The sequence below is a fragment of the Myotis myotis genome, unplaced genomic scaffold, assembly GCF_014108235.1.
Source record: "Myotis myotis isolate mMyoMyo1 unplaced genomic scaffold, mMyoMyo1.p scaffold_m19_p_3, whole genome shotgun sequence".
Lineage (NCBI taxonomy): Eukaryota > Metazoa > Chordata > Mammalia > Chiroptera > Vespertilionidae > Myotis > Myotis myotis.
The window spans coordinates 141,280,807-141,291,435 of NW_023416335.1; the positions used below are offsets into that span (position 1 = coordinate 141,280,807).

Sequence of the window (10,629 nt, forward strand, 5' to 3'; positions counted from 1 at the left end):
TAGGTGCACGATTTTTGTCCAGTCTCTTCCCGCATCTCCCACACCCTTTTCCCCCCATAAGAATAGTCAGTCCATTCCCTTTCTATGTCCCTGATTCTATTATAATCACCAGTTCATTCTGTTCATCAGATTATTTATTTACTTGATTCTTCTTTATTTTTTTTTTAACACAATGCTTTTATATTTTATTGACTGGAATATGAAGAATCAAACAGAATTTAAAATTCTGATAAAAAAATCCAGATAACTGCAATTGATTAATTAAATCCAAAAACAAAATATTGTTTTAAAAAAGCCTTAAACCTGTCTTTATATCTGGAACATGTAAAATTTTATCAGCAACAGCTTTTCTTCAATCCCTTCAGCAAGAATTCCCAACCTTCACGCAAAGGTAACATTGTCTTTTTCTACTCACATGTGACTTAGATCATACTCCAGTATATAAGGACAAAAAATAAATGCATAATAAAAAGATTGGAAAAATCAGGAGAGGCTTTTTGGTCTTGAATTCTTCACCCACTAACAATGAAGCAGCACTGTAGGCAGCCCAAAAAACATCACAGTTTTATAAGTGTAGACACCACTTCAAATGATCCAACCACCAAAAGTATAGGGGCTATTACAATGAGAGGAAGTAATGAATATCCTATAACTCCAAGAACTTGGCCATATGCAACCTCTCCACCAAGAACTCTGGCCAGTAAGAAAATAGTTAGTGAACCAAATATCCAAATAGTTATAATCCATGATACCACCCTAAACTGTCCATATAATGATATCATGGAAAAGACAAGGATAACAGCCAGAGGACCCCAAAAGTCAGGATTGCCTCTCACCACTTGTCTATTTAAACCGAGTGATGGCATTGGCATCAAAACACATCAGATTTTGTAGTAAATATCCTTCAGATCGATATCCAGTTCTTCCAAGAGTGGCTTGTTATCTTCTGGATCATCATCTTCAACTTCCAAAAGCCATCCATATCCTCTTTGTCTCAGAAATGTAGTGGCTGTAGATTCTTTAATAAAATCTCCCCCAAGGTTTAATTTGACATCTGGGGCTGCTATTGAACCACTGAGGTCTTCCGTGACTGCTGAGGAGACAAAGGTGAAGTCCCCGTTGGTGGGGGAATAGGCCGGGGGCGGGCCCGATGGCTGCATCTCGCGGCCGCTGGGAGCCAGCGGCAGTGGAGGAGGCTGCAGCTGGGCTGAGGCCCCAAGGCGGCCGCCATTCACTTGATTCTTAGATTCACTTGCTGATAGATGCGTATTTGTTGTTCATAATTTGTATCTTTACCTTTTTCTTCTTCTTCCTCTTCTTAAAGGATACCTTTCAGCATTTCATATAATACTGGTTTGGTGGTGATGAACTCCTTTAGCTTTTCCTTATCTGTGAAGCTCTTTATCTGACCTTCAATTCTGAATGATAGCTTTGCTGGGTAAAGTAATCTTGGTTGTAGGTCCTTGGTATTCGTCACTTTGAATATTTCTTGCCATTCCCTTCTGGCATGCAAAGTTTCTGTTGAGAAATCAGCTGACAGTCGTATGGGTATTCCCTTGTAGGTAACTGACTGTCTTTCTCTTGCTGCTTTTAAGATTCTCTCTTTGTCTTTTGTTCTTGGCATTTTAATTATGATGTGTCTTGGTGTGGTCCTCTTTGGATTCCTTTTGTTTGGGGTTCTCTGCGCTTCCTGGACTTGTAAGTCTATTTCCTTCACCATGTAGGGGAAGTTTTCTGTCATTATTTCTTCAAATAGGTTTTCAATATCTTGCTCTCTCTCTTCTTCTGGCATCCCTATAATTCGTATGTTGGTATGCTTGAAGCTGTCCCAGAGGCTCCTTACACTATCTTCATATTTTCGGATTCTTTTTTCATTTTGCTTTTCCGGTTGGGTGTTTTTTGCTTCTTCGTATTTCAAATCTTTAACTTGATTCTTGCGCTCCTCTGGTCTGCTGTTGGGAGTCTGTATAATATTCTTTCGATTTTTTTTAATATATTTTATTGATTTTTTACAGAGAGGAAGGGAGAGAGATAGAGAGTTAGAAACATCAATGAGAGAGAAACATTAATCAGCTGCCTCCTGCACATCTTCTACTGGGGATATGCCCGCAACCCAGGTACATGCCCTTGACCGGAATCGAACCTGGGACCTTTCAGTCCGCAGGCCGACGCTCTATCCACTGAGCCAAACCAGTTTCGGCTAATATTCTTTATTTCAGTCAGTGTATGCTTAATTTCTAGTTGGTCCTTTATCACAACATCGAGGGTCTCATTAGATTTCTTGTACATGCCATTAAGTTTATCAGCAGTCTCTAGAAGACTCATGAAAGACCTCAAAAGTGTGGTTTTGAATTCTATATCCAGCAGCCTGCTTTCTCCAGTTCTGTCATTTGTGTCCTGTTTCTTTGTCTCGGCATTTTTTATGCTTTGCTGTGTCGATAGAGTGGCTTTCTGTGCTAAATGTCCCAATTGCCTGAGGTAGACACTCTTGGTGCACCCCTTTGTGGTCTTTGTGCGCAGTCTTGTTGTAGCTAAGCCTTGATTGTTGTAGGTAACACTGGGAGGGATTTGACCTCCAGGCCAACTGGCTGTGAGAATCAGCTGTGTCTGCAGTGGGAGAACTTCTGTCCTGGATCTCTAGGGCAGCGCTAATCTAGTCTCTGCCTGAGGCTATCCCGCAATGTCTCTGTGCAAGGCTTGGGCGGGGCAGGTCCCAGGGGATCAACAGGGCGGGCCAAGCGAGCAGTTATAGCTTCCCTCAGTCCTGTCCCCAGAGGCTCTGCCTCTCAGTGTCCCAGCAACCACTGCAAACCTCAGAGAGAAAGCTGCCCTCGAGTTCCAACCAATGCCAGACAGTCCGCTTCTCCCGTCTGAGTCTGGGTCCACAGAGACTCGCCTGGAACTGGAGCCCAGAGCCTGAGACTCCCTCCCAATTGAAACAGACAACCGCGCCCTCAGCCGCCAGCCCGCTCCACACGCACCATTGTATTTTACTTCAGCACTGTGCCTCCTCTGAGTCTCGGTATGCTTTTCTCTTTCCTTCTAGTTGTGGAATTTCCACTCAGCCAGCCTTCCTGTGGTTCTGGGTGATGTCCGTTCCATATTTTAGTTGTATTTTTGAAGTGGTTGTGCGAGGCAGCAAACCCCAGTGTTTACCTATGCCACCACCTTGGTTTCTGGCGAGAGGCTCCATCCTTTATAACCAATGCGCCAAACTTTTTGGGATATTATTGTTGGAACCCACTTACAAACTGTTGTAAAGAAAATACACTGCAGCCCTTCGGGGCACATTCACTAGAATATAAGTCCCAGCCAGCACCCCTGTGACTTTCAGGACTTACGTCTTTAATTGTCACAGCCCTCCATTGTTCTGAGCCGAGAGAGAACTGACTGGGGTAGTGGCTCTCAGAGGACAGTAGGGTTATCCTGTAGAGTACTGCTGACAATCAACAGTGCCTAGAGATCCCTGGCCAGGGACATAGATGAGTACAGGAGAAGAATGGAAACAGAAAGAGGAAAATAAAAATATATACATAGAAGAGCAAAACAATGAGAGGAAAAAGGAGAAGGCAAAATAGAAGACAGGACTGAATGTAAAAAATTAAGTACTGTTGAAAGCAGAGGAACAGTTTATGACGCAGATTCTCCAATCTCTGAATAGTTAAACCTGTTACTTTGGTTCATTGCAGGTTCCCAGCCACCTGGTGAAAGGGGCTGACGGTGGGGTGAGAGGAGGAGGTGGGACAGTGTTAAGAGGGACTGCCCGGAGACACCGGTTTGGGGTTTTATTATCCACTAAGAAGTTGTTCTGTTGATCATCCCGAAACACCAATCAGAAAGAATATATGCACCTCTATGTTCATAGCAGTGTTATTTACAATAGCTAAGATCTGGAAACAGTCCAAGTGCCCATCAGTAGATGAGAGGATAAAAAAAAAAAGCTGTGGAACATTTACACTATGGAATACTATGCAGCTGTGAAAAAAGAGGGATCTCTTACTCTTTGAGACAGCATGGAGGGACCAGGAGATTAATATGCTAAGTAAAATAAGCAGTCAAAGAGAGCTAAATATCACATGATCTCACTTACATGTGGAATCTAATGAACAAGATAAACTGATGAACAAAATAGGTCCAGAGACATGGAAGTATGGAACAGACTAAATCTCGGAGGGAAGGGAGGGCGGGCAGAAAGAGATTAACCAAATATGCATATATGCATAGCCCACTGACACAGAGCATAGTGTGATGAAGGCCTGGGGTGGGGTGGGAGTAGGGTGGAGGGGACAAAAGAAGGGAAAATGGGGAACATGTGTAATACTCTCAACAATAAAGATACATTCTTTTTAAAAAGGAAAGTTGGGTTATGAGGTAAGCTACTCAATCTGTTAATAAAGAAATCAGCTTTCTTTTCAAAGCCATTTTCTGTGGTGTGACAGTTGACTACAATAGAATTAATTGTCATATCACAAATGGTGGGTTAAGGGATGAATCAGTGAACAAAGTGGGTGTAGAGGCCTATTATAACTGAGAATACAGAGTGATTAACAGAAGGAAAGGCTAGGGAACAAAAAAATATAAAGGAAAAAATTACTTTTTAAAAAGATAGGAAGAAAATTTGATGTAGAAAACTTTAAAAAATAGGCTGTAAATAATGTACATAATGATATAAAAAGGAAAAAATCTATGTTCATTTCCTACCCATCCCCACTTCTAAATTCCATTGATGGAAGCAAAAATCACTCCTACATGTGGCTGTCACATGCATGTGTGTGTGTGTGTGTGTGTGTGTGTGTGTGTCTACACAAAACAATTTATTTAAATTACCTGAGTTAAGAAGTTGATACTATTTTACACTATGCATTTGCCTCCAGAGTGTAAAATAAGTTAGATGACGAATGATTGGCCCCAAAATTACTACTGAATAATTTTTACCTTTTGCTCTAACACAAGTTTTTAAAACAAAAACATATCATAAACCTGTGTAAAATCTTGTTGAAATGTTTGCATATTTTATTTCCATAACAGACACCCATAAGCAAGAGACTCGGGGAATTAATCTCAATGTTCTGGCATCATACACCCTATTATTTGATTTTTATGAGACAGTATTTGTTATTGAATCAGGGATAATGAATTTGCTAAGAAAAATCAAGAGATTACTTATTATTTATTAGCAGGTGTCCCTTATTATTTTAATCAACATTTTAATATATGAAATTTGTTTTTTATAGACTAGTTTAAAACCAAGATCACTTGGCAAAAAGATTTTACAGAAAGTGAACAGTGAAAATCTAATGGTAATTGAAAAAAAATGTTCTCAGGTGGATAACATATGTTAGTAACTTTTATTACTCAATTGGATATCTTAGGAATACAAAAAAATGCAAAAGGCTTATGTATACATTAAAATGTTTATTACTGGTTTTCATTTCATAAAATAAAAATTTCTACTAAGACTATAGGAAAATAAAATTTTAATACAGTTATCATCTTAGTTCCTTGGCACTTAGTTTTGTTATAATAATCTACAATAGCTCGCCACGTTGACTGCGTATGAAAATTATCTGAGAAGTTTAAAAATATTCTGATGCCCAGGCAGCAGCCAGACCAATAAATCAGAATCTCTCCAGGGTAGAACATGATATTTTTACTGATTTCAGAGAGGAAGGGAGGAGAGAGGGATAGGCACATGAGTGGTGAGAGAGAATCATTGATTGGCTGCTTCCTACACTCCCCCTACTGGGGATGGAGACTGCAAAGCAGGCCTGTGCCCTTGACCGAATCAACCCAGGACCCCTTAGTCCCCAGGCTGACGCTCTATCCAGTGAGCCAAACTAGCTGGGGCTGAACGTGTTTTGTTTGGTTTGGTTTTTTTAAAGCATCCCAGGTGAACCAATGCTCCATCAAAGTTGCGATCCACCTGATTTAAGCAGTTCCTGATCAAGCCTCACTTTAATCATCACCTCTGATGGGATCACTCCTCCTCTGCACTAAAAGGAGATGACATAGCAAACCGTATTGTTGTAAGTTAGGGCTGCGTTTCATTGCATTTTCATCCTCAGTACCTGACAGGTGCTCAACAGTGCAGTCACCGAACACACATATTTCCAACCTGGGCCCTGGAAGAAGTCGCCACCACTGGGAGATGGCAGATTCCCCCGGCGCACAGAGGGGCATGCTGCGACTCCCTTAGGTACGTTACACAGCTAGGAGTCACCTGGCACTCGGCCAGCCAAAAGTGTCAGAACTTGTTTCAGATTCTTATCCAACAGACATTTTTATCCCCGGGGCCGGGCGGAAGGTGCCGCTGACTGAATCAGCGCAGGGCTTCTCTCCAGAAGCAGTGGGCAGGGCTGCCGCTCCCTGCTTATGTAACTGATGTTGCCCAAGCCTGATGCGTGGGAGGGGAGCCACACATTACTTCTGTCTCCCTCCATCACTTTAAGCTCAACTAAGTGGAGATAAACTTCCCTTATTCATGAATCAAGTCTGGGTCACTCTCAGTGTTAGCCGCATTTAGTAGTAAAAGGGTCTTATTTTAGCCCTAACTGGCTTGGCTCTGCGGGTAGAGCAGCCTGTGGACTGAAGGGTCCTAGGTTCGATTCCACTCAAAGGCACATGCCCTGGTTGTGGGCTCCATCCCTAGTAGGGGGTGTGCAGGAGGCAGCCAATCAATGATTCTCTCTCATCATTGATGTTTCTCTCTTCCTCTTCCTCTCTGAAATCAATGAAAAAATATTTTTAAAAAGAGTCTCATTTTTGAAATTTAATGCACACAGCCTCACATAATAATAAAAAACACAAACTTGGAATCGGGTTGAACTGTCACCTCTCCTCCAGCCCTGGGCTGTTTCACGAGCCTGCGGTGGGAAAGGTGTTTGTGGTCCTTCTGTCCTCCCCTGCCTCCCAGCTTACTTGTGGTGCCTGTGATTTCTCTCACTGTGGTGGAAGTAAGGAGAGAGGAAAACTGGTTGTCAATTGGCTGAACCTGGCAATAGTAAAAGCTGGAATCCCTGGGTGGGATCGGCTGGTGGTTCTTTTTCCAGGGGGCAGTTTTATGGGTTCCTCAGAGGTTTCTTGTTGAGTTCCTTGCTCTTGCACCTCCCTTGACCTGGGATGATTGATCTGTATGCTTGGGGGCCAATGAGGACACATTTCTCACTCTCAGACACACCTCTAAATGAGCTTCGCGGAGGTCTCCGTGCCACTCCAGGCAGCCCTACCAGCTGAGAAGAACCCACACTACTCTCTTCTTGGCCCACAGTGGTCCATCTGCAATCATGCACTCCTTGCCGCCCCGTGATCTGGAGGCAGGTCATCTCTATGCAGCAACTACCTGGCTTCTCAATGAGGCAGACACCATTCACAAGCCACTGGAGCATTCTCAGGCCTGATTGAGGGGCCTGTCCTCTCGGTTTCTTGATTGCAGGGGTCACTCCCCAGGTGGTTGCCTTGAAACCCCCTTCTTCCAGATCCACCCGCACTGCCTCAGAGGTGCCCCACCTCTGTCTTAGGTCCGTCTCCCTAGAAGCAGAGCCTAAACTGGGGATTCTTGTTCAGGTAATTTATCGAGGACATGTTCTCGTTAGAAGAGGAGTGAGGAGAACAGGATAAAGCAGGGGGAGAGGGTGAAGCTAAGCCAGAACATGGCCCCAGCTAGAGACTGACCCCAGAGGGAAACCCCTGCAGCTCAAAGTGCATCACAGAGATAGTCCCACCTGGGGGCAAGGAGTTCAGGGCAGATCCCCCTGCTAGTTGGCCAAGGTTCCTGGGTGCTCAGGGTGGGCGTGTGGAGCCTACAGGTCCTATCTGCTGAGGGCATTTCTGCAAAGAAAAGGGCAGCTGAGGGGTATGCATGGGGAAGGGGGGCGGTTGGTCACAGGCTCTGGAGGGGCTTAGTAATATCTACTACACCCACCCCACACCCTCTGGCTAAAGACATTTTCTTCCTCAGTCTTGTCTTAACCTCTTGATATAAGGATTGTGAAACAGATTCTTGGCGACATTTCCTTTTCTTTTTTTCTCTTTTTAAAATATATTTTTATTGATTTCAGAGAGGAAAAGAGAGGGAGAGAGAGATAGAAACATCAATGATGAGAGAGAATCATTGATTGGCTGCCTCCCACACACCCCCTTCTGGGGATCGAGCCTGCAACCCAGGCATGTGCCCTGACTGGGAATTGAACCGTGACCCCCTGGTTCATAGGTCGACGCTCAACCACTGAGCCAGGGCAGCCAGGCAGACATCTCCTTTCCAATTACTAATTGGAAGGGGAGTGTCTGTCTCACTTTGGTATCTGACATCTATCATCTCGCCCCCACAATTGGAAAAAAAAAAAAAGAGTCAGGAAGGTTCCATTCGAACATCCTCTTACCCTGAGGAGTGTTCAGGTGCTTGTTTTACCAGTGACCACAGCACTCAATGCCTTCATCCCGCAGGACAGCGCTCAATGCCCCCATCACTCAGGAAATGAGTGAACTCAAAACCATGTCTAGTTGCTTCCCTAGTAGCTGTGATAGATTTGGTTCTTCATACTCTTTCTCTCCACAAACCCTGCTTGAGATATGGCTGGTGAGAGGAGAGTGCATTCTCTGTCCACAAAATCGGACATGGTCAACTGGAACAAACCCATGACTTTCCCATAAAAAAAGCAAGTGCATTAAGTAAACTGATTAACAAACCGTGAGAACAACCTTCAGAGTGTCCATGACCACGCGGGGGCTAATGCAGCTTTTTGCATACTTCACCATTCAGGAGCTGCAAGGGGAACAGACGGGAGAGATGGTGATCCAGTGTGGTGGTGCATAGCTGATGTCCCAAGGAGCCCTGGTAGGGGTGGGGGAAGGGACACCCACTCCAGAGAAGCCACCGAGGGCTGGAGTTAACCAGGGGTGAGGAGCAATGCAGAGAGCTGACCAAATCAGCTGGTTTTCCAGGCCCACTTCCTCCTTTTTGTCCCCTCTTAGACAGCTTCCTGTTTCCTACTAAAAAGATAGGAAATCGTTCATGACCCATTCCTGTCCAGGATCTTCTCTTCACTTAGTCACAAGGATGTTGGAGCTGGACAGGACTCCAGGCTTTATCTGGAAAGGTTTCTTGCTTTCACAGATGAGGAACTGTGACACAGAGGTGTTTAGGAAGCACTTGCAGACTGGCAATTCACAGGCCAAACCTGGCCTGCAGTCTTAGTTAGAATAGGAATTAGTTGTAAAGACTGAAAACCCAGGAGATTTTTCATACTCACACACACATCTTCTTTTGGGGAAACTGGAGACCTGGCCTCCAGGTCAACAAGATGTGGGGGTTCTGGAAATTAGGGAGAGTATAATGACACAGTTTTGTGGCAAACCACACTTGGCACTGGAAAGTTCTGGCCTGAGTTAGCAAGGCCCCAGACACAGGGCTGGCAGTCAGGAGTAAGATCCCAGTCCCCGCTTGGAGGAATGGGGCACGGGTCCAAACCAGGCAGAACTGACTCTTGAAAGAAGAGCTGTGGTATCAAGAGACAGCTAAGGTCAGAAGAATAGCCTAGGACTCAGTTACGTTGCTAGAACTGGGACCTGACGTCAGAGCAGAGCTGGGAGGTGGCAGACTCGTTGCAGAGCCACGAGGGCTGGGTAAGTTCCTCCTTGCTGAGCTCCTAGACTCACAGCGGTTCTCAACCTGTGGGTCGCGACCCCTGAAAATACATCCTGCATATCAGATATTTACATTACGATTCATAAAAGTAGCAACATTACAGTTATGAAGTAGCAATGAAAATAATTTTATGGTTGGGGGTCACCACAACATGAGGAACTGTATTAAAGGGTCGCGGCATTAGGAAGGTTGAAAACCACTGTTAGAGCTTAGGGTGGGGCTCCAGGGGTCAGTTAGCTGAGAGGTTAGTGTGGAGAGAGGAGTGTCCCAGGGTCAGGCGCCCACCCCAGTGATACATTCCCAGTCAGCCTCCTTTGCCAGGCACCCCCTCGCTACATCTCATTCACCTACAAACTCAACCTTCCCATCATTAGAAAATTGGCTCTGTCCTGAATCTTTACCATGTCTCTCCTCAGGTTCACAAACACCAAAAATGGAACAAAACAAAGGGAGAATTCTGAGAGTTTGTCAGCTTGGCAGCAGGTGGAAAATGAGCCCACAATGCCATCAAGTACCATGTGAAACAGCAGTAGGGCTTAATGGGCACTGGGCTTGATGAAACAGGCCCGTTGTACCAAAGGGAGAAATGAAAGTGACAGCTATGGAGACAGGTGGTGAGAGACTTGTCTCTGGACCTACAGATACAGAACTTTACTGAGATAGATACCTTTAAAGATGACTTTCTTAGGTAATCATGCCTCATGATGTGCTGGCTCTAGTTTCTAGGACATGTTTCCTTTTTTAATTGTGGAAAAGATAAATCATTTGATTTGGGTACAAAATAAACACCAAAAAGGTCAGCCAGGCTGAATGCATAATAATTACCAATATTTTCTGGGTCCTTGCTAAGGGCCAGGTGTCGTGCCAGGTGCTTTAGGTTTCAGTTAATTCTCACAACAAACCCCAGGAGCTAAGCACTGTTATTATCTCTATTTGCATGTGAGGAAACTGAGGCTTAGAAAAGTGAAATAAGTTACCCACGTCCA

At 44.4% G+C, this 10,629-nt stretch overlaps 1 pseudogene; it reads right to left on the reverse strand.

Annotated features, from left to right (window-relative positions):
* Positions 1–213: 213 nt before the first annotated feature.
* On the reverse strand, positions 214–1,191 carry LOC118652034 (annotated as a pseudogene).
* Between the last annotated feature and the right edge of the window lie 9,438 nt (positions 1,192–10,629).